The sequence below is a fragment of the Passer domesticus genome, chromosome Z (assembly GCF_036417665.1).
Source record: "Passer domesticus isolate bPasDom1 chromosome Z, bPasDom1.hap1, whole genome shotgun sequence".
Taxonomy (NCBI): Eukaryota; Metazoa; Chordata; class Aves; order Passeriformes; family Passeridae; genus Passer; species Passer domesticus.
In genome coordinates, this window is record NC_087512.1 from 29,815,423 (window position 1) to 29,839,068 (window position 23,646).

At 39.8% G+C, this 23,646-nt stretch overlaps 2 long non-coding RNA genes across 3 annotated transcripts in view; one reads left to right on the forward strand and one right to left on the reverse strand.

Annotated features, from left to right (window-relative positions):
• The first annotated feature begins 6,075 nt into the window (after positions 1–6,075).
• Positions 6,076–23,646, forward strand: part of LOC135290526 (uncharacterized) — a 38,277-nt gene continuing 20,706 nt past the window's right edge. The window contains exons 1-2 of the long non-coding RNA XR_010353292.1: positions 6,076–8,500; positions 8,974–9,096. This is a non-coding gene — a long non-coding RNA (uncharacterized LOC135290526). The remainder of the gene's footprint in view (positions 8,501–8,973; positions 9,097–23,646) is intronic.
• On the reverse strand, positions 18,627–20,295 carry LOC135290527 (uncharacterized). Of its 2 annotated transcripts, none has more exons than XR_010353294.1 (3): positions 20,231–20,295; positions 19,271–19,390; positions 18,627–18,740 (listed from the first exon to the last, which is right to left on the reverse strand). It is a non-coding gene; the product is annotated as an uncharacterized LOC135290527 (long non-coding RNA). The 2 variants fall into 2 exon arrangements; XR_010353293.1 differs by having other exon boundaries at positions 19,271–19,394; positions 20,231–20,291.

The following is a 23,646-nucleotide window of genomic DNA, read 5'->3' on the forward strand; positions in this document are numbered from 1 at the left end:
TAAAAGTAATTTTAGTGTTAAATTTTAAAATAACATATAGATTTTAAAATAATAAATATTGTTTTAAAAATAATATCTAATTTGGGTAAAGGTCAAATCTCTTGTCTCATGAAAGAAATTTTTTCTTTCAGAGTGGAGGATATTTCACTACTACTTAGTCTCATACAAAGCACTTCAGAGTGTTTTATTATCTGATCCATATGACATGCTTTCCACAAGACAAAGAATCTCGGACCATAGAATATCCTGATTTGGAAGAGATCCACAGGGATCATTAAGTCCAGCTTCTGGCTCTGCTCAGGACACCCCAAGAGCCACACCGTGTGCCTGAGAGAATTGTCCAAACACGTCTTGAACTCTGTCAGGCTGGTGCTGTGACCACTGCCCTGGGGAGTCTGTTCCAGTGCCCAAACACCCTCTGTGTGAAGAACCTTTCCCTAACATACAACCTAAACCTCTCCTGGCACAATTTCAGGCCATTCCCTCGGGTCCTGCCACTGTCACCACAGGGAACAGATCAGTGCCTGCCCCTCCCCTTCTCCTCATGAGGAAGTTGTAACTGCAATGAGGTGTCTCCTCATTCTCCTCTTCTCCAGGCTGAACAGAAAAAGTGACTTCAGCCACACCCCATACAGCTTCCCCTTCAAACCCTTCACCATCCTCATGGCCCTCCTTTGGACACTCTCCAATAGTTTCATGTCTCTCTGTTATTGTGGCACCCAGAACTATCCCCAGCACTCGAGGTGAGACCATCCCAGTGAAGAACAAGGTCAGATCATCCCCTCCCTTGCCCTGTCATGCCTGAAACACCCCAGGACACGATGGCTCTGCTGGCTGCCAGGGCTAATATCGTGCCAGAAATGGCTACTGAGAACAGTTTGATACAGACACATAGCAGAAAGCAAGAAATTCAGTTTGTGTAAAGATCAAATCTCTTGTCTCATGAATTTTTTTTCTTTCAGAGTGGAGGATATTTCACTACTACTTGGTCTCATACAATGAACTTAAGAAATGCACTTTCAGCTGACTTACATTTTCTGCTGCACAAATCTTGCTTGATTGGAAAGATAATTTTATCTATTTAATATCTTACCTGTTACCATATCTATTTTACCCACATACTTTAGCAGGGTGGATCTAAAGTTAGGTTCACATATTCACAGATTAATCAAGCACTGAAAAAAATGTCTGGAATTCAAGTTCTAGTTAGATTTCACATAGAAACTACCATGACAAAGTTAGTTTGCATTAGAAGAAGCTCTTATCTCCTCATTTGCCTCCTGCCACATTCAGGATTCAATCTGAGCTGTTGTTTACTTGCAGCCTTTGTACTGAAATGGGGAAACTAGCTGCAGCTGTTGGCAAAAGCTTGGTTTGGCTTTCATAGCTGCTAATATTCTTGATGATACCAATGTTTATACATCTTTCAAATCTAATGTTGTTTCAGCTGTGCTGGAAACCTGCTCATTGATACCAAGTGACAGGAGACAGAAAACTGCCTTTAACTATAGAGAAATTAAATAAGAACTTAATTTTTATTGTTCATTACCAGGTGGTTCATTAGTCCTGTGAGTACTTGGTCCTTTGTGTTTGGAGTTTTAAATGGCTTGATCAAAAGAAATTTACCATTGTTTCTGACATCTGAATAGTATTCATGTGCTGATGTATTACCTGAGCAGATTTTAATCTCTAACCTGTCTAGGCTTTCAGAAAACTGTGTAGGAATCCATTTTTCTCTTTGCGTGGATTATGAAACTAAAAAAAATTTAGAGAAAATAAGCAAGAAACAGCAAAAAGGGTTGAGGCAGCTACCTGCCACTTAGTCTAAATCTGGAAGTGCAATCAGTAGCTGCTGCTTAGCCTTGGAGCTTCTGAAAGTATGTGGGTAGGTAATTCTTAAATCACCAGGAAAGTTCTGGTAGGACATAATGAGAGAGATTTGCATTTATAAACATCCCCATTGGTGCGTAGCTAATGAATTTAAGTTAGGTTGTTTTGTTCATTATTGTATGCTAAAGTTTCTTGACTGGAAAAGAAGGCTGTAGAAATATTTGCTTGTCGGATTCACTGGTAGAATCAGCAGCAGGGAGTAGGTTAGATGCCTGCATGTACAACAAAACAGGAATATTCTCTAACTTCTCTGTCCTTACTACCCCATAGTAGTCTGATTGTTCAAACCTCAGAATGGAGACAGAGTGTTGGCCACAGTGTGCCTTCTTTATGTGGGTTTGCAATAACAGCAATAGCAATTCACAGGAGTGTGGCCCTTCCTCTAATATGTGAAAATGAATGGTGAAAGTAAATGGAGTCATAACCAGTTTATGGGACACAGAATAGCAATCTTGGTGTCATTACATAATTGGATGTCTACCCCACCTTTTCATCCGCATCACTTAAGAGACTCCTTTTATTAATCTTACAAGTATTCCATTATTCTATGACCAAAGGAAAGACTGTTTGGATCACTTCTTTTTTTAGCAAATGTATCTAAATTTTAGCACAAGAGCATATTTTCATGTCAGTTGATGTGTTATAATTGTGGTTTGATTTTGCAAAAATGTGTGAAGATGCACTTACCAAAATACCCACCCAACACAAGAGGAAAACTTGGACTTGGATTTTGGTATATAATTGGGCTCACAGTGATCCTCAGCTTGGAATTTATCATATCTACTGTGCTGGTTTGGGCTGACACAGAGTTAATTTTTCTCCCAGTGGCTGCAATGGGGCTGTGTTTTGGATTTGTGCTGAACACAGAGTTGATAATACAGAGATGTTTTTGTTATTGCTGGGCAGGGCTTGCACAGAGCCAAGGCCTTTTCTGCTTTTGGTACTGCCACACTGGGGAGGGGAATGGGGGTGCTCAGGAGGTCAGGAGGAGACACAGCCGGGAGAGGTGACCCAAACTGACCAAAGGGATATTTCAGACCATGTGGTATCATGTCAGTATATCAAATGGGGGGAAGAAGGAGGAATGGGGGACATTTGGAGTGATGGCATTTGTCTTCCTAAGTCATCATCATGCATATTAAGGCCCTGGAGGTCACAGAAGCCCTGACTGCTCATGGGAAGCAGTGAATTAATTCCTTGTTTTCTTTGCTTGTGTTTGTGGTTTTAGCTCTCCCTGTTAAATTTTCTTAGCCTGTGAGTTTTCTGTGGTTTACCCTTCCCATTCTCTCCCTGATCCCCCTTCTGGGAGAATGAGTGAGGGGTGGGGGGTGCTTGCCTTCTGGCTGGAGTTAAACCATGACACCTAGTTTTGCCCAAACACTGTCAATCGAATTACTTTACATAAAAGCATAAATAAGTGAAATTTGAAGAAATAAATGTGGCTCTAACAATTATAAAAATGACATAGCAAAACCTGAAAATTTCTGTGAGGTTTTTGCAAATAATTTGATTTAAATTATAACTCTCCCTTTTGTTACTAGCTGGGAAAATATAAATACAAAGTGTAATTGGTGAGATAAAAAAAAAAAAGCTACAATTTTGTTTCAAAAACTGTATGTTCTCCAGCCAAATTGGAAAGCATGAGCAATATATGTAACTTTAACATTTTTTTCAAATAGAGCCAGTCTGACAAAGAATAGTGTATAGCTTGATCTCAAGACTGGAAAAGCTGCAGACAAGAATAGGAAATTAAAACCAGTTTTTCAAAGAGACATGTGCACATAAGCATACTCAAAAAACCTTAGCATGTATCATATGTGGTGTAAAAAATCTTCCTTTCCTTCATCCCCCACAGAAAATCGTGTGTGATTTACATTTTATTTATTTATTTCTTATTAAAATGAAGGCTCTGCAGCACCGAGTCTATTACCAGAATGAATGGATTCAATATCTGTTCAATGATGTGTTCAAAATGAAAGCAACATCGTTAAATGTCAAAGACGTCATCAGCACATTTTACTTGCTACCCGAATAAAACGGGCATTATCCCTGCCCGGCTCCCGGGCTGCCGCTCCCGGCGGGAAGGCGGCGCTGCCGCTGCCGCTCCTTAGGGCTGGGATCCTGCTGGATGCTGTCCTGCTTCTGCGATTGCAGGCCATTAGTCCCCTGAGCCTTTCTTTCCCTTCTTCAACTGGCATAATAAGGGGATGAATGCAGGGGCCTGTTAGCCGAGCAGGAGAGCTGACTTGTAGCCCTGTAACCATATTCAACAAGGGAATGTTCTAAACTTCATCTCCTGGAAGTCTCCTATCTGTTACATGCCTGGAGCTATTACCCACTAAAGGACTTCACATTTTTGAATACTTAAAACTGAAAGAAACAGATATGGGAGAAACTACATAAATCCATTATTGCAGCAGGAATATCTTTCTGCTTCAGGCAGAGAAGATAAATTGCCACCAAAGTGATACAAAGTTGGTTTGATTATTTCATTGGATCAAATATATCATGCTGTCTTGAAATCTCTCTGCTTTAAAGTCAAAATTAAAGAATTTTACCATAACCATATTAGACACTATAATTTGCATATTTTTCATCTCAAAAGAGACTTTTGAAGTTATGTAATTCTTAAGTATTTAATTGTTCTTCACATCATTGAAATATCAAATTATATCCAGAAACAGAGAGGATTCTCTTGCTAGATAGGAGTGATTGACTCTCTATCTGACAAGAACAGAATTCTTGTGTCAGGGAAAGAAACAGCTTTAAGAAAGTAACTCAAAGAGCATCAGCTCTTATTTTGTTCGAGACTGGGATTTAAGCATTCTTTCTGTTTGGAACTAAGAATGCAAATATTTTGTGCTTGCACAAAAACCCAGTAATTGAGTTAAATACTAATTTGTACTGTAAATTCACAATGGTGACGTTCTTGCTCAAAAAAGGGTGAAAGCGTGCTTCTGCATGGATTTCTCTTGCATAGCTTATCAGTGACATCTTGATTTACTTGCAAATGCAGATGAAATAATGACACAGCCTCGGGCTATGGGAACATTTGTAAATTAAATTCTTCCTGCTAAAATTTTCCAAAAACAGGTTTAAGTTTGTTTCAACTATGGAGGATTAAGAAAAACAAAAAATCCTAAACCAATAGGGAAGTTCATTAAATCCTTACTGCTTTCCAGATGAATTTATTTCAGCTTAATTGTTCCCTTTCTACCTAATTTTACTTTATGCAGGACTGATACAACCCAGCAGTCAGAGATTGTAGCTGTTTTGTTTGCAGTTAATTCAGCCCTTTCTCAACATTTTGTGAGTGATGTTATGGACGAGATCATAAATTTTGGTTCCAGGAACTAAGCGAGATGCAGGTACCAAGAAGATGTTATCTGATGCCAGTGTGTGAGGAAGAGTTAAATCTTTTTGACAATTCAATGGTTCCCTTTGGGTTTGCACAAATGGCACCTGTTGTTGAAGTCAATAGAGCTTACGATTTAATTTCATCTGCCTGCAAACAATCTCACTCATTAGGGGGTGAAATGATGATAGAATTCACTGAGGCATGCAGTTTCACTTTCTACAGGGCACTACGTAAGTACAGTCATCATTTTCAGTGAAGGGAGGCACAATTATCTTGGAAACTGATTGTAAAGTAGAAGAAAGGAAAAAATATCTGGGAAAAACATCATAAAAATTCAGTCTCACTACATTTTTCTGCTGATGCCAATCTGCAATTTAATTATAATATTTAACCTGACATGGAAATATAGAAATCAAGGGGGAAAAAATGATTGATAATATATTTTTCTATATATTTTAAAATGAGCTCACCTGTTTTGGACAACAGGTACATGTAAATAAATATCTCAGTGGGGATCAGGGGTTAATTCACCCCAAATTTAATTTATTTGCATTAAAAATACTTTCTCCTACTTGCTGCAGCTCTTTAGGTGAATTAACCAGCCAGATAATGTGTTTCCTATATTTTAGTGCAAAGGGTGTGAACTTAACAGCATATTAAGGTAATGGGGCCCAACATTCCCTACCTCACATTAAACTGGCTGACTTTCAGTTGGCATCCCAGAATGCTTTGCATCCTGCTAGGACTAACTGATCAATTTGTCAAAGTGCCTCGACTGGTTTTGTGTCAGGCTGCTGTATGTCAGCTCCTCGTTCAAATGCTTGGCTGTAACAAAATTTGAGTCATTCCGCTGCAGTCAGGATCATCATGACGTCAGAGAGGTCATGCCTACCCCTCCCACACCTGGAGAGCTGCTGACATCCATTGCTGAGGTTCAATGAGGTCCAGCAAGGCCAGTGCTGGGTCCTGCCCTGGGGTCACAGCAACCCCAGGCAGTGGCACAGGCTGGGGCAGAGTGGCTGCAGAGCTGCCACAGGAAAAGGAGCTGGGGGTGCTGCTGACAGCAGCTGAACATGAGCCAGCAGGGCCCAGGTGGCCAAGAAGGCCAATGGCATCCTGGCCTGGACCAGCAATGGTGTGGCCAGCAGGAGCAGGGCAGGGATTGTCCCCTGTACCCAGCACAGGTGAGGTCACCAGTGTCCAGTTGCATCCTGTGTCCCCTCACTGCAAGAAAGACATTGAGGTGCTGGAATGTGGCCAGTGAAGGACAACGAAGCTGATGAAGGGTCTGGAACATAAATCCTATGAAGAGTGGCAGAGACAGCTTGGGATTGTTTAGCCTGGAGAAAGGTAGATTCAGGGGGTACCTTACTGCACTCTACAACGGCTTGAAAGGAGGTTGTAGCCATATGAGGAGTCAGTCTCTTCTCCCAGAAAACTAGTGACAAGAGGAAATGGTCTCAAATTGCATCAGAGGAGGTTTACATTTGAGATTAGGAAAAATTTCTTCACAGAAAGACTGGTTAAGCATTGGAATCATTGGCTGCCCCAGGGAACTGGTGGAGACTACTCCTGGAGTATTCAAATGGTAGTAAATGTGGCAATTCATGATGTATTTTAGTGGGTATAATGGTATTACATCAAATGTTGGACTTGATAATCTTGGTATTTTTCAACCTTAATGATTCTATGATTAAGGTAATGGTCTATAAGGATTTAGCAGAAAAGAGACACTTGAGTGACATATCACTTTCCACAATGCTGAAAATCAGAATAAAACTAAGTCATACAAAAATTATTAGGTCTTTGCACCATCAAGATGTCAGTTCAGCCTTATGTTATACCTTCCCAGGTGACATGTTCCATGGGTGGATATCTAGTGGAAACCTCTCTGTGTAGCTGGAAGAAAGAGTGTGAGATGGATGCCTGGGAAAGGCTGAGATGTAGAAATAAGTCAGTATGGGCTAGCTGGTGAATTTATATTGTTTTCAGAACAGAGATTTAATGAAGAGAGGCAAATGCTCTGCTCCAGCTCTACCATGCATGAGACTCCATGGAAAAGCTTTCAGACCAGTTCCACAATACTTTCTTGATTTCAGCTCCATGGATAATTCAAAGGAAGAAATGTATTTCACTGCAGGAGAAAGGAACCTAGCTTGACAGCAACAAAATCTTTCTGTTGTGTCTCTTGTCCTCTTCCACTATTTTCCTCTCAGTTCATCATCACCTCCCAGGTGAAAATATGAATGCAAATCTCAATTTTCTTCACAGCAACCCAAATGGTGCTGTGTTTTGGATTTGTGAGTAAACCAATGTTGATAACACAGTAGTATCTTGGCAAATGCTCAGCAGTGCTTGCCCAGCATTAGTTTCTCTTTCTCCCATTCTGCCCTCAGAGAGTAGGCTGATGGTGGTCAAGAAGCTGAATGGGAACACAGCCAGGATATCTGAATGAAACTGACTAGAGGGTTACTCCAAGCTCTATAATATCATGTTTAATATAAAAAGAGAGAAGTAGATTTCTCTGGAGAGAGAGAGATTGTCCAGAGACTGGCTGGACATTGGCCAGCTTGTGGGAGATGATGAATGATGGCCTCTACATCTCTCTGCATTTTTTGTTGATTTTTTTCTTCCTTTTTACTAAACTCCCTTTATTATAACCCATGAATCTTCTGGTTTTTGCTCTTCCTACTCCCTCTTCTGTACTCTCTGCAGTGTAAAGGAGGAATGAGCAGAGAGCTGTAGGGTGCTTAGTTACTGGCCAGAGTCATCTGTCACTCATGATGTGTTCTCAAGTGATGACTGCCTCACCATTTCCTACTTTTGTGATGTTCCCATATTTCAGTCTTACAAGTCTCTCCAAAGCTCTGCTGACTTCCACTGCTATGATATTGGCCAAATGTCTGTCCAGCTGCTGACAAACTCATCTACCTTAACAGGACAAGAAGATAAATAGGATGAAAAGTCTCCTTTTGTTTCTCACTGTTTTTTAACCCCTCCTCTTCTGACTGGCTGGCACTTTTTCCCTCTCTTCAGTTTCTTCCCCAGAGAAGTCACCATCTTGGTCTGTGGTGGATTTGTTGGAGCCACATAAAATCATGTGTTTCCAGTATGAGGCAGCTGCAACCTCTCCTCACTCAAGTTGCCCCTGTACCTGCTGGGCATATCCATCTTACACAGGTGTGAAGGAGACACATCTCACATGTACACCCTGGGAAAGGGGTCTTTGAATATGGCCTCTAGAAACTGAATGTAAGTTTAACTTGTTCATTAATTTGTACCCAAGTTATAGCTGTTACAAGTGTTATAACTATCTTCAAAGTTTCTTATGTTATCACACTATGTTCCCCCTGAACAGGATATTTTCTGCATTTTCATTTGCTTTCAGTTTTCTTTAAGACTGGACTTACAGCAAATTAAAAAAAAAACCCAACAAGATTCTGGTATTTTAGGTCATAAACCAGGCCTGCTTTAACATGCTAATCATGTAAGTAGAACTCTGTGCTTCTTTTTAAATTTACCATTTTATCATTTAGGGGCATAAGTATTAAGTAAATACAATTAGCTTTTGAAACAGCTTACCAACATTAGTACTGAATTATCCTAACTGGCAATTTTTTCATCAGAATTGGTTGTTTGTAACAGACATGCTTCAGCTTGTACAATAATTAATTTTGTGCTCTGTGTATTTAAAATAAATCAACACTGTTCCCTTTTGTCCACAGTCCATGAAACTTCAGGGAAAGCCTGTACAATTTTTTTTTTCTTCTTCATGGAAGACAGCAAGAGAGAGCTTTTATTCCAGAATTGCTGCATTGCTGTGATACTTTGGAGGATCTTCCTGGCTGGTAAGAAGCATAAATACCTCTGAGACCATCCTGGCTTGGTTTCCTGAATTCAAGAAAACAATGTTGGGCAATTGGATTTATTACTTTTATATTTGTGTTTTAGCATGAAACTTGGTATTAAATATTGCACAAGAGTGTTTCAAAGAAACAATAATCATAAATAATGCTAGATAATTTTTCTTGAGCTGTGAACAAGTCTACTGTCAAGAATATCAAAGTCCTTACAGAAGTGGAAAACAACATATTGAAGCTTAGGCTTTGGGACACATAAACGAAAGGCCAGCACATCAAAGTGTAAAGCCAGGAGTAGATTTTACTGCAAAGATTACTTTGGATTAATTTTAATTTTTCTGTCCTTTGTTTTAGATGAAGAAAAAAAAATGAGCGTTCATGGAAGAATAGGTACAAATAGCTCTAGAATCATTGTGCTTTCTTTTAAAAGCAGTTTACAGTGTTAATCCCACCTCTGTCCTGATATATTTGCATCCTAAGGAGGTTGCTGACATGTATTGAAGACAATTTGTAACACAGCTGTTGAGTGAACCAACTAGGGAAGGCATCCCTTTGTGAACAGATGGCAGTGCAGGAGACTGGTGGCCGGAGTCCATTGGAAGGCAGCTCTGAAGACGAAAAGTATTCAGGAATGTTGGATGTTTTTCAAGACGAGGATCTTAGAGTTTCAGGAGCAAGCCATTCCCACGTGCTAAAAGACAAGACAGTGGGAGAGAAGACCAGTCTGGATGAAAAGAGAGCTTTGGTTGGGACTCAGGTTAAAAATGAGAGTTTATGACCTTAGGAAGAAGGGACATGCAACTCAGTAGAACTTCAAGGGTGTAGTGAAGTTATGCAGGGAAAAATTTAGGAGGGCCAAAGTCCAGCTGTAATCTTATCTGGCTACTGCCATAAAACATAATGAAAAATGTTTCTATAAACACATTAGCAGAAAAAATAGACACTCTCCATCCTTTATTGGAGACTGTGTGGAAGTGTAATGACAAAATGTGAGGAAAGGGTTGAGGTACTTACTGCCTTCTGTGCCTCAGACTTCAATATCAGGACTAGTGTTGTTCTGTGAAGAACCAGGATCCTGAGCTGGAAGACAGGGATGGGGAGAAGAACGAAGCTCCCACAATCCACGAGTAAATGGTCAGCAACCTTCTGTACCACTTGGACACACACAACTCTGTAGGGGTCAGATGATTCTTCTCCTTCTCCAGGGGCACTGATGAAGCTGGTAGAAGTGCTCGCTGAGCCACTTTGCATCTTTTACCAGAAGTTCTGTTTAAATTGGGAGATCTCAGGTGACTGGCGGCTGGCAAATTTAATGTCCATCTACAGGATGAGTCAGAAGGAGGACAAGGGGAGGACAGGCCTCTCAGTCTGGAGCAGATCACCCTAAGTGCTGACACATGACAACTAGGAGAGTGGGCCTGGCCAGCAGGGGTTTGTGAAAGGCTGATCCTGTTGTTTGACCAACCTGACCTCCGTCTATGACAAGGTGAACTGATTAGTGAGTGAGATTGTGGATGTTGTCTGCCTGGAATTCAGTATTGACTTAGACACTATTTTCCATGTGTAGGCTGAAGAAACTGGCAGCCCACAAATGTAAAGCGTGTGCTGTTCACTGGGTAAAAAACTGGCTGTATGGCCAGGCACAGAGAGTAGTGGTGGATGGAGTTACATCCATCTGGCACACAGTCACCTGTGGTGTTCCCCAGGGCTCAGTACTGGGATCTGTTTTGTTTAATACTTTATTGATTATCTGTACAAAGAGATCCAGTGTATTGTCAGTCAGTTTGCAGGTGACACCAAGTTGGGCAGGAGTGCTGATCTAGAGGGATCTGGACAGGCTGGATCCATGGGCCAAGGCCAGTGGTGTGAGGTTCAACAAGGCCAGTGCTGGGTCCTGCCCTGGGGTCACAGCAACCCCAGGCAGTGGCACAGGCTGGGGCAGAGTGGCTGCAAAGCTGCCACAGGAAAAGGAGCTGGGGGTGCTGCTGACAGCAGCTGAACATGAGCCAGCAGGGCCCAGGTGGCCAAGAAGGCCAATGGCATCCTGGCCTGGACCAGCAATGGTGTGGCCAGCAGGAGCAGGGCAGGGATTGTCCCCTGTACTCAGCACTGGTGAGGTCACACCTCAAATCCTGTGCTCAGTTCTGGGCCCCTCAGTACAAGACAGACATTGAGGTGCTGGAATGTGTCCAGAGAAGGGCAACAGGGCTGGGGAAGGGTCTGGAGCACAAGTTCTGTGAGGAGCAGGTGAGGGAGGTCAGGGTTGCTTAGCCTGCAGAAGAGGAGGTTCAGGGGAAACCTTACTCTGTACAGCTACTGAAAGGAGGCTGCCACCAGGTGAGGACTGGTCTCTTTTTCCAGGTAACAACCGGTAGGACAAGATGTTAAAACTGGAAAAATTTTTTCATTGGAAGGGTTGTCAAATGTTGGAACAAGCTGCTCAGGGAATTGTTTGAGTCAGTGTTGCAGTGTGCTTTTTGTTTTATTAGTAGGTTTATTGTTGGGTTTGTAATTTGGTAGTTTTTTATGCTGTTTCTTTTTTGTCCCCGCCTTTTCCCAAATTTTTCATCAGTTAGTTGCTAGTTTCTATTTCCCCAAACTTTATTAGTCTACTGTAACTGTTCTTCTCCCTTGGAATTTTTATTGGTTTATACTTTGTGGTTCTCCGCCCTTGGAATCTTTGTTAAAGATTGTATCCTCCCCTGAGACCTGCCCCCATATATAAGTTCTTGTTTGCCCCTTGTTCCAGGTCCTGGGGATGAAGAGGGGAAGTTTTACCATCAAATAAAGTTACCCTGGGGCCCATGTGCTGGCCTGTGTTTTATGATGTGCTGACACTGGCACTGGGATTCAACAGAGCTCCAGGGGGGTTCTGCCACCCCCCTCTCCTGTCATCAGCTAGCTGGGAGGAAGAGGAGCAGCAAGTCACCATTCCTGGAAATATTTAAAAATGTGTAGTTGTGCCACTCAGGTACATGGTTTGGTGGTGACTTTAGCTGTGCCTGGTTAACAATTGGACTTGAGGATCCTAAAGGTCTTTTCTGACCTAAATGAGTCTATGATTCTATTTTGTATTACAGGTAAAGCCCATGGGACTGTGATAACCTCAAGTAGGTTGCAAAAAGATGTAGTAACCTGCTTGAAGTTACATGGCAGAATTCATAGGAGTACTAGGAGCACAATTAAGAACTAGTTGCTCTGGGCATCAATAATACCTAGAAGACTGGTGAATCACAATTATTTCTGTGCTACATCCTCTTCACTCTCACTATACGTGATATGTGAAGAAAAAATTGTTTGGTTATTGTATATTTATATTAGCATATTCTGATAAGATGGTTAAGCTTTTGAAAACAGGTAAGATCCATAGATAAATAAGTGGCACCTAATTGGTGAAGCAGGTTTATTCCCATCTTTTTTCCTCTTTGCTCTTCTAAGATTACTGACATTTGTGGATGTCACGTACTGAAAACAGCAGGCATCTGCATTGCAGATAGGCACTCCTGCAGTGCTAGTCTGGGAGGAAGATTTCCTCCAGTGTTATTACCAGCCATCCACAAATTACTAAGAAAGTAATAGCATGAGGTGAGAGATGCTCAGTTTTGCTACTAAGCTTAAGGAATATTTGAATGGAGAGGACACGGAGGGAAACTTCTCTGGAGGATCATATTTACTAATTGTTTTTTAGTACATTAAACTTGATGGTTTGTAAACTCTGCATTTATTGTACTTAATGCCTAGGAAACAATAGCACATGCAAAGTACAACTTTCAGAATTGTGTTAGTCTCTGATACTTTCCTACTTCAACTAAAGTAGAGTATTTGTGCCCCACCTATCCTCTGGCTGCTTTGCTATCTACAGAATTAGTACTGACAGCAGGTGGCCTAAAGAAATTAGAAAACAACAGCTGATCCGAGTTAGAGCAGACTGTGGATCCCTGCAACAGAACAGGAGGTAGGAACTCTATTCTATTGCCTGCTCAGTCAGGAGCCTCTCCCATCAGCACTTAGATCCACCCTTCAATAGCAGGAGTCTTAGATCTGACTCAGTGAACATTATGGAGTTTAATTTAACTCCTTCCTTTAAACACTTTTTGCTTAAAAGAGTTACAAGAGATTGAGGTCTGGTTTCATAGATCATGTGATTTTGACCTTGCTATTAGTGTTAATGGCCTTTGTTGCCCAAAAGACAAATTTGGGGGAAGCTGTGCAAAGCTGAGACTTGTCTGGGAGCATGTGTGATAATGAAGGGTGTCAGGACTGTCTTCAGAGAAGATGTAAGGACCATGCTTACCTTGCAGCTGGATGCCCTGGGTGAAGAGCTATGAATGAAAGAACAGACAAAGTCCCATCCAGGCAAGGTGCTTATTTTCCTGGTTGTCAGTAAGAGCAGAGCCAGACGATTTTTTTTTTTTTTTGAAAGACCAGTTTAGTCAGAGTTGGTAATTTGTTTCATAATCTCCACAGCAGGCTCAGCAAAACATAAATGGTCATGATTATATGAAACTACTCAGTCTTGTCAGAAGCTGAAGTTAGCTTGAGTACTAGGGAGATGCAGTACAAGATGGGAGAGGACTAAGGGATAATACTAAGAAGGAAAATTTGTTTATGGTTTCGGGAGAACTGGACCTTTAAAAAGGGACAAAGAAGTTTGTATTCAAATGATGTGCTTTGGAAAACTACAGTCTGTAAAAATAGTTCAAGTCTTGTTTTTATATCCCTCACCAGGGATATAAAAAGACAAACAGGGCATTCTGCACACACCCATCTTATATCCAAAATCTGTATTACCTGACACCTAGCCCTAGTTTGCCAATCCATATGCAATTTATAACCTATGCATCAGAGATGAAAAGATGGGAGCATTTGAATGCCTGCAGGTTTAAGTAGTCAGTCTTGTCTGGGAATCAAGCAAATCCTAGTCTCTGGGTATGTCCAGAGAATGAATTCATATCACCTATAGCTGTATCTTAATAAATGAATCTGAGAAAGCTGCCTGGTAATACCAATGACTAGAGACTGGTTTACAAACCCATCCTGAAGACCTTTTGCTGTTGGTTTAGATGATAATTCAAGTGTATTTTGGCACACGATCACCACATTTTCTCAAAAAACTGTAGGGGTACCCTGGCATATTGAGCAGTTTAATGCATTCCGTATATATTTGAAGGCTGATCTGTAAAATTTTTTTTTTTTTTTTGGTGCAACGACTTATATTTAGGTACAATGCAATTAAGTTTAGTGGAACTTGTGATAATTTGTATTCAGGTGCTACTAATATAACACCTTCAAATACAAAATGCCTGTGATTTTGGCATGCCACAAACTGGTTCAAAAAGTGTTACCAGAACTTTATAGGAATAGCTGTGGCAGCAGAAGAAAGCTAGATTCTTGAAGCACCTGTTAACAGGAATAGAAAATAGGTTGGTATCAATACTACCAACAGTCTACCAAAGTCTGAAAATACTTTTCTAGTAAGCTATTGAAATTCATAGAAAGATTTATCTAATCTATTAAGAATACATATTGTACATATGGCTTGCAAAATTAGAATGAGACATGGCTGTATTAGGTTTTGCTGTTACTGTTTCTGAAGAGTCCTTTCAGTCAATGTCTCAGAAGGCAACTTACCTCACAGGGAAAAGGAAGTTGTCATAAATTCTACCAATTAGGGAGCTGCAGTTCTTTCGCCCTGAGTGCTAGATAATTGGGCAGGGGAAAACAGTATGGTGCCATCAATGAAGGTGCATCTGAGTCATCCTGAGCCTTTGTTCTCCAGCTCACAGGATCATATCACAACACAATTGCCTTAGAGACTGGCTCAATTTTCAATAATCCTATATTTTTTAAGGACAAAAAAAAAAATTTGTTGGGGGAAACATTGTATCTAATTATTATCAAAATGGGGTAAATAAGTTAAAATAGAACCAGAGAATTTTAAGGTAGCTGAGTGAGGTTGTTTATTTCTTAAGTTGCAGGCCTTCTCCTCACTCATAGGTGGTAGGTTCTATTTCTCTTTTATCTCAGTTCCTACAAGCAATGCTAGGTAGAGAAATAACTGTTAAAATAATTTCCTATTTTTTCTACTTTATTTTTCTGCAGTTGGGTTATAGGCAAGTTTGCAGATTTCTAATGTTTTCCATAATTCTATGCCTCATTTTCAGGAATGCAGCCCAGCTGCAGTGTGTTTGTTGCTGTGTACACACATACTGAAATTTACAAAAATTCTCATCTCTTGGTTTTTCACGAATACAATTTTCAGCGCAATGTATGTTTTCTTTCTGGTCCAAGCCCATGAAATTCAGATATTTATTGCAGCTGTACATTGTATTTTCTCACTTAAATACTTCTAGAGAAGCCTAGAAATCGACTCAGTCTGACTCTACTAAATTATTTCACAGCAGTACAACAGGCTTGTCCCATAAACCTCAGGTTCAGCACGGTGAGTTCTCTACTTAGTAGTCAACTCAGAGCCATTATTTCTTTGATGGTTTCACTTTTGGCTGCACAAATCTTACTAGTTTTCAGCACTGTTCTATCAGAAACTACAACTAACTCTACACCTTAAATTTGAAACCTAATAATTGGAAATAATATCTATGTAAGGAAACACCAAAATAAATTAGAAGCCGAAACTGGCTTCAATCAAGGTCTTTTCCCTGGGAATGTAATAAATCTTGCACAAAAATGCAAAATTCTCATATTTCCATATACAGTTATTTTAGTTAAGAAAAGCTTAATTCTTTATACCCTCAAATCATACCAGGGTAGAAAACAGATTTCTGCATTCACATTTCTAGCTTTTGAAGATGGTTTTCAGTTTCTTTTACAGTCTGAGATTATATGTGTCTAGACTCTTTCACCTCTTGTTGTCCTCAGCCTGGGTGCTTTGTAACCTCTGTGTATTTGGCTGAATATTCTGATGGTGTGATGGACAGATGTTTTACAGGTTTGTGGTTTTTTTAGAACACTGTGTTTTTTTATTGTGAAATTGCTCAGAAATACACCTGTAGTTCAGCTGTGCTTCTGGATGATCCAAACGGGTTTAAAAAATAAAAAGAGAGATTTTATGTATTTTTTACTTTTCATCTAATGAATGCTTTCTATTTAATAAATACATACAACTGCAACTTAAATGTTTATTTTGTATTTTTTCCTTTGGACAAATAGTGCATCAAATATTTTTTCCCATATTTCTTGTAGAAATGAAATAGCTGCTTTCTCAGCTTCTTAAAATGAAACTGAATGCTTCTAATAGTTGAATGCTTCTTAAATACTTTGTCATGTTATAAAAGCCATGTACAAATCAAGGAGATGGTTTGGTTATGAACTGTATAGTCTCCCTGTATCTGCTGCTTATTTTGGCATTTTAAGTAAAATTTGCAGGGACTGATTATATAAGTGGACTTTGAGGCTACTATAGGGTTGCAAGACAGAAAATACAGATACTGAAATTATTGGTAAGAGTCACACTTTACTACTGTGATTAAACAACATGGACTTGCAAATCTTTGTCTCCTTACCAAAGGCTGAATGATAAAATTCTGATGACTTCCTATTGATACTGATGAGAATACAGGTATGATGGACTAAGGTAATATTTAAAAATGTGAAATTAACTTGTGAAAGCTCCCCAAAATCTTGAATTTTTAGTACAAAGGAAAAACAACAATCTTTCCATGTACCAGCATTACAAACAGTTCACTGCATGAGAAAGTAGATATTTGAGGCAAAACACGAGAGCTAATCAGACCCACTAATTGTAGAAAAGGGGATATAAATGCACAGAGCCTGCTGTTATGCCTGTTTGCAGTGCAGTCCTCTGAATGTGTGGGTGCATCTGTTTGCTGAAGTAAATGGTTTTAATTTTGGTTTTTCTTCTGAAGCAGCTTGAATGTTATTGCTAGCATGAAGCCGCTTCGGATAAGTGGAACGCCCTCTCTGACACCTTCAGGGATGTGATGCTGATGAGGGCATGAGTTGCCTTACTGTTGGGATGAGACCCGGTGTTGAGAGTACCCACAGACCTGTGGAAAAGGGGCAATGATAAAAAAATTTCCTTTTTTTGTTTTTCTCTAGAGCTCACAGGCTTTGAAAGTTGTTAAGTGATATCTAATAAGTACATGATCGTATTAATATTTTTCAAGGGTCTGAAGAGACATTCATTGTGCACAGTGCTTAAATAAGATATTCTCAATTCTTTGTTTAGATGGGTTTTCAGTAATTAAAGGACATAAGAATTTTATTTGGATCCAACATTCTTCATTTGCAATTATCCTCTTGAAGTCCCTTTGTAATTATTTTTTTTATGATCCTTTACATTAGCATATTCAATCTAAATTATTTAATTAGATGATAGTTTACTCAAGTTACAGATGCATAAGTTTTCTCTATAAACTGAAGAAAATAGAGAGCTTTTGAGCTTGTGATAAGCTAAGAAGAAAAAAAAAATTTATTGTTGTTAACTGCTAATTCAAATTTACTCCTTTAAAGTCCCTATTGTATTTACTCTGAGTAGAAACAAATCCTGTGCTATTATTTGGATGACTCCTTAGTAAAATGGGATTGATATTTAAAACACAGAGTTATGAAACTGTGCAATTCACATTTTTTAGGTCAGGATGAACTCACTGGAAAAACTTAGTACACCAGAGGAACATAATATATGCACATGTGCATAAAAAAGAAAAATGCCATACCTGTCTCTGTTTCATGGTATCAAAATCTTCAGGAGGATCTAGAACTATCTTATAGCTACAAAGCTCACTTCATTAGCTGACACATTAATTTAATAATGGATGATAAACTGAATATTTTTCTACTTTTTTTTTCCATGACAGCCAGTCAACTTCTTACCCTAGGAGAGGCCAAATATGAAGGTTTTACTTGGTCTGCTACCTTCTAACAATACCCTGCCACCTTCTCATAATTTCAGTAATTTCGAGATTCAAATATGAAGCTAAGAAGTTTAGGACTTTCATGAGGAAACCATGGACTTGACCATTACCATTTGATAGTTTTCCTGAGTGTTAAGGTCATGTGTCTACACTGAAAACTGCAATACCTTCTTTCTCTTGACTGCTAGCTCTGTCAGCTGTGGCTGTGAGACATGTCAGAGTGAAAGAAATAACCATGGAAGGCTGATCATCAAAAATTAACATGTTATAAAGTATTGCTAGTCTAGCTGGCAAAACAGTAATATAAGACACAATTTTCCAGGTAATATGACATTTGTTACAGCCATCTGGAATATTCCTACTCTTGTAATGGGTTGTCCTCCTGTCCAGTAGGTAAGAACAACACAGACACTTCCCTCATGCTGCTGGAATAGAAGAGAGAATAGAAAACAGCAAAAGCAAGAAGGATTGTAGTCTGTGAAAAAGTCAGTTTAATGGATTAAATCTGAGCACTCTAGCGAAGCAAAATTGAAATTTTTTTCTTCCCATTGGCAGGGCGGTGTTTAGAGTGCTGTAGCAGTTGCTTAGGAAAGTGAATGCCACAACCATGAATGTACATAGTTCCTTTCCCCAGATTTTATTGCTAACCATGATGTCATAGGGAGCAGAAGGTCCTTTAGCATCACTTGGGTTGAGTCTGCTGTCTGTTGCCCCTCCCATCCTCTTGCCTATTCACTGGAGGAGAGAGAATGGAGAAAAGAGAAAAGCTCAATGCTTGCAAACACTACTCAGCAGCAGAGAACTTACTGGTGTGTTATCAACAGTGGTTTAGTCACAAATCCAAAGCACAGCAGCATACAAATCCTGTGAAGAAGATCAACTCCATCCCATCCACCCTCAGTCAGCTGTTAATGATTTGAGTTACTTCATCAGAATCACAATACTCTAGGGACAATACTCTGAGTTCCCTACTACATGATGTCAGTAAGAAATCATGGATGCCCACCTGCACTCAAATAGAGAGATGAGACCTCGTCAGACAACTTGGAAGAGTGGAAGACACATACAAAATACAAATACAAATATGACAGTATATACTAGGATAGTAACAAATAAATTCCAGAAGGCTGGTTACAAGGGTGCCCACATGACTCTTAAAAAGAAAAGCATCATTGCAATAGAGATTTAAGTCTAAGGAAAAGTGCTCTCTGTGACAATAAGGCAACATGCCTCTTATTAAAATGGTGCTTGCGGTTGCTTGTTACCGTGTAACTCCTGAGTGGAAACAGAGTTAAGACTGAAATCCTCAGGTGAATGCCAGGAGAAGAAGTAGGTTGAATACTTGAATTGCAGTTTTGTCGCTTTTGGCCCTTCAACATCCCAGTCTAACTTTTCAAGAGAAAAAGAGGAGACTGAGAAGGACAAAAAAAGCCAAATAAAGGTTCTTACAAGCAAAGGCACAGCAATGACCTAAATCCGCTACAAACCAGGCAAAACAACAGCCATACATCTGCTATCAGAGACTAGGGAATTCAGATTTTCAAATTCTATGGCAGAGTTCGTATTGATCAGTAGCTGCTGCTATTAAGTCTGTGAAATTCTTCATATTTCACTGTCTTTCCAGGTTCCTGCCCTACTATAAATAGCAGAGTTATTTGCAGCATGTGTGATATATGCTGTCCTGGTTTAAAAGACAGGTGTCTGCCAAGGAAAGCATGACCTTCCTGGAATGGAAAAGATGATCCCCCTCCCTCAAAATTATTATGACTTTGAAACTATAGGGCTTTCAGGCAAAGATATGGGAAAAGGAATAACATTTGTTTGCATATACGTATAGACACATATATGCATATATATATATACACACACACATACATACATATATATCTATATCTCCACATATATATAGAGATAGATAGATAGATAGATAGATAGATAGATAGATAGATAGATAGATAGAGATATACACACAAATATATACATGTGTGCATAAATCTAAAACGAGACAGACGGACAGCAGCATCGACCAGAACACGTGGACCAGGAAGGCAAAGCCCCAGCAGCAGCGTTGTCCCGCAGAGCGCTCTCCCCCTGCTGCAGCCGCAGCCGGCCGGGCGCGCTCGCTCCGTGTGAGCCCTGCAGTGCTGCCCCCGCTGCAACGAGCCCCCACGGGCAGAGAAGTCCTGCACCAAGCTGTCCATCCTCCCATCCAGGCAAAGACTGACCCACGCCTGCTAAGACACTGTCAACCACTGCTTCTCCTCCCCTCCCAGGACCACCTCAATGGTGTGCCAAAAGCCCTGGCTGCATCACCACCTCTATGACAACAAATGGTGGGAAAATTCCATAAAGAAAAAAAGAAAACCTAACCCCCAACATATGCTATGGTACCTTTGTTGCTATCACTTTCTCTAGAGCTTAGTCTTCTTTCCTTGCTTTGTTAGGCAGGCAATATCAGTAAAAACACAAGCTAAGGCAACTGGAAATGCTTTCCACATGCCTTTGCTGTTGGTAGCAAAATTGGTTCAAAGTTAGAGTCAATGAAGAGGAAGGAATGACATCACAGTGGTTTCCATCTGATTGAAGATATAGCACATTACAGCAAAAGAAGACGTATGATAAAATGCTGGGTCATGGACTTGTTACTTTACCCTATATAGTGTTCTGAGTAGCATGCTCCCCAAGGCAGAGACAGGATACATGCAGATGTCTTTATTTGTCTACAGAGAAATGCCTCTTTGGATTTTTACAGATCTGGGAGTTTGGAACTTTCTTCTTAGCAGAAAGAGCATTAAAAATACTCTTTTGCTTATGAGCCTTCTATTTCAATGGTGGCAAAACCAGCAGCACATGCTATGCATCTGACAAAAGTGGTTTTGGAATTAACTGAATGTTAATTCAGTTAAATTGAATGTTTACAAAACACACTAAGCATGAAAGTAAATGAAAAAATTTTTAAATTTGACCTAGATAACCTGTAGTAATTATTTGCTAGACTTTTCAGAAGCAGTTAAAATAGAAATCAGAAATAAAGCTCAAGCAAAATATCTGGGGGAAAAAAGGCATGTTTCTAAGATTTGGTTTTGATATTCACTTTTTTCTCTCTTTATTCAATAAGATAAATGCTATATAAAAAATGTATACAAATAGTGGAGAATTACTATACCATGTTAAATGTGTGTTGCAGTAATATATAACTTGCTCTGATGTAAGAAATTTTTAATTCAGTTTTTTAGAAACTTTATGTACAGTTCATTCTTAACTGTAGGGAAGCCCACTCAGAACAATTAAACAAGCAGCTCAGGAATTAAATTATCCCCCAGCTATCATAAGCAAATAACCTACATGGGACATTGTGTTATCTAGCTGACCAGTTGATGCTTTGCTTTTTCCACCTTTAAGAAAGAAATTAAATGGTATGGCAGTGTATTACTCTCATTTCCAATCCTCTGGAGCAGATAAACATTATCATGAAACTGACCAAGGATGAAATTTAAATAAGTAGTGATTTGAGACGATGACAGGAAGAGTTTCCAAATTACAAAAACTGAAAAATTAGTTTAATTAACTGCATATTTTGGAGTACAAGGATACGGGGGAATTATTTATTTTAATGTGTAATGCATACTCAATATTTCTGTAAACAGAATAAGGTATAGAAACTCTGCCACACAATTACTCAAAAAAGAAGTAGAAGGAAAAACTGGAGCCAATTATATATATATATATATATATATATATATATATATTTCCTTTTAAGTCACTGTTGCTTTACAGTTCCAATGTGGATTACAGATTCATTCTGTTCCATCTGAATTTTCTAACAAACCAAACTGCTTCTCCAGTGCATCTCTAAACAGCCATACAGCACAATTCTGATGATTGTTCAAGCACACTAGACACTCATCATGAATATAAGATTATGAGTCTCATATCACAAACATACTCTTACAGTGTTAATTTCTTTCTAAAAAATCTGGATTGAGTAAATATTATCTGCCTTGTAAATACAGTACCTAGGGAACAGAATAGGCTGTATGCAACACAACAAAATGGAACTTGTATCTGCTTTTATACCTGTATGAATTACAAAATCTTTTGGTCTGGGGTTCACGGAATTACAGAATCACAGAATGGGTTGGGCTGGAAGGGAAGACAGTGAGTCATCTTCCTATTCAGGTAGGGTCATCCTACAGCACATTGTGCAGGATTAAATCCAGATGGTTCTTGAGTATTCCCAATGAGGAATATTCCATAACCTGTCTGTCAATCAGTTCCAGTGCACTGTCATCTGCGCAGTAAAGAAGTTCTTTCTCATGTTCAGGTGGAACTTCCTATGCGACATTTTCTCATTTTCATTGCCTCATGTCCTATTGCTCAAAACCACAAAAAGGAGCTTGGCTTTTGACATGTCCTGCTTTACGTAATTTTAAAGATATTTTTAATACTTCTTGAGGCTGAACAGAACCACTTCCCTCAGCCATTTATTGAAAGGGAGATACCCTAATCCTCTATTTGTCCCTTTGGACCTGCTCCTGGAGCTCCATGTCTTGCTTATCCTGAGGAGCCCAGAACTGAACACAGCACTCCAGATGTGTCTCACCAGGGCTGAGTAGAGGGGCAGGATCACCTTCCTCGACCAGCCGTCAGTGCTCCTCCTAAAACATCCCAGGATACCATTAACTTTGTGGCCACCAGGACACAGTGCTGGCTCATGGACAGCTTGTTGTCCACCAGGGCCCTGAGGTTTTTCTCCCAGAGTTGCTTCCCAGCAGATCAGCTCCCAGCCTGTTCTAGTGCCCAGGTTATTCTTCCCTAGGTGCAGAACCCTTTGTTGAATTTCAGACAGTTCTTCCCTGCCCATTCTCTCCATCCTGTTGAGGCCCCTCTGAAGGGCTGCACGGCCCTCTGCGGTATCAGCCACTGCTCCCAGCTCTGTGCCATCAGTGAACTTGCTGAGGAGGCATCTGCCCCTCCATCCAAATTATTGAGGAATAAGTTAAACAATACGGGACCAGTATTGAACCCTGGGGGACACCACTAATGAGAAGTCCCAAGTTAGACCCTGTGCTGTGTGGGATCTGCCACACAGCCACTTGTCAATGCAGCAAGCTTCTTTGACCTCTCAACAATTGCAACAAATGCTACCAGAGAAAAGTTAGTGTAGTAATGCATGCAGTCAAATCACCCACTTGAATTTGGTTCCTTCAATTTTTTTGCAATCATAGCATTCTTCTTTTTGTAACATGCTGGGGTTTAGGTAAAGAAATAAGTTAGTTTGCAATTTAAGAGATATATAGTGATGCCAGAAAGGGTAGTAAATGAAGTAGAGGCCTCAACAGGAATTCTCCAAACATTTATCTCAGAACTTTTGCTTTTGTGTTCTTGGTCAATCAATTTGCACTCACAGTATGTCCTTTTCTCCTTAACATAAGTACCTCAAAGGACAGGATAGTATCAACTAATTGTTGGCTGCTCACTGTTTTGCTGCCATGAGGTTCTAACTTCAACTATGGTTTCTTGTTCCAGTGAATTTTATATCTTCAGAACTAATTTCTTGTTGGCTTGACTAGTGGAAAGAAAAACAGTGAGTTCTCAAGCTTGCATAAAATGTTAGGGGAGGTTGATCCTAGTTGTGCTA